Source organism: Penaeus monodon, chromosome 34 (genome assembly GCF_015228065.2).
Source record: "Penaeus monodon isolate SGIC_2016 chromosome 34, NSTDA_Pmon_1, whole genome shotgun sequence".
NCBI classification, from domain to species: Eukaryota; Metazoa; Arthropoda; class Malacostraca; order Decapoda; family Penaeidae; genus Penaeus; species Penaeus monodon.
In genome coordinates, this window is record NC_051419.1 from 9,826,828 (window position 1) to 9,827,627 (window position 800).

Consider the following 800-nt stretch of genomic DNA (forward strand, 5'->3'; position numbering starts at 1 on the left):
TCGAGAAATTCAGACAAATTGTAAGGTTGTGTGTATACGCCGTTGCTTCAGGAATTTGTAGTGAAATACCAAAAAATATATACATATTCCACATTAATGGTTCAAGGAGATTGCCTTCTGGAACACCTGCTTTAAATGGATACTCTTCCCATTCTTTGCCTCCTACGACCACAATGAAGCTTCTGTTAGTTGAGATGATCTTCTAGGAATGCCAGAAGAATTTCCACTATACGTAGGTTTTTCATTATCCCAGACGATATCAAATGCCCAGTGTAAATGACACAATTATGGTTTCTTCCTTATTGATTCCATGTCGGAGAGAGAAGCAATAAGAGATCTGATGCTTGTTTTCCCTTTGCGAAGTCATACGGACGTGATGGAAGCTGTCTGTTGTTTTCGAGTGTTCACACAACTTCTGTACAAGTAACTCTTCAATCGCTTTTGCAGTGACAGGCACAATAGAGACTGGTTGATAGATTTTTTCTTTATTGTGCTTTGTATCCTTTTTTTGTGAATTGGGTACAACCCTTGCGTATTTCCAAGGAGAAAGACCTTGAAAGGCACTTTGTGACGAAGAGTGTTAACGGGGGATGGGGGGGATTCAGCAGCACAAGTAGGCCTACGCAGATGTTGACTAACGCCATCGGGATCCATGGCTTTAATCTCTTTAAGAGTTTCCCAAACACGCTCTTGGATTCTTGCAGCGAATCAAGAAAGAAATTGAAGTCAATTTCTTTCTTGGTTCGCTGCATCAGAATGGGAGCTGGACCTTCTGGAACTAACACACACACACATATGTA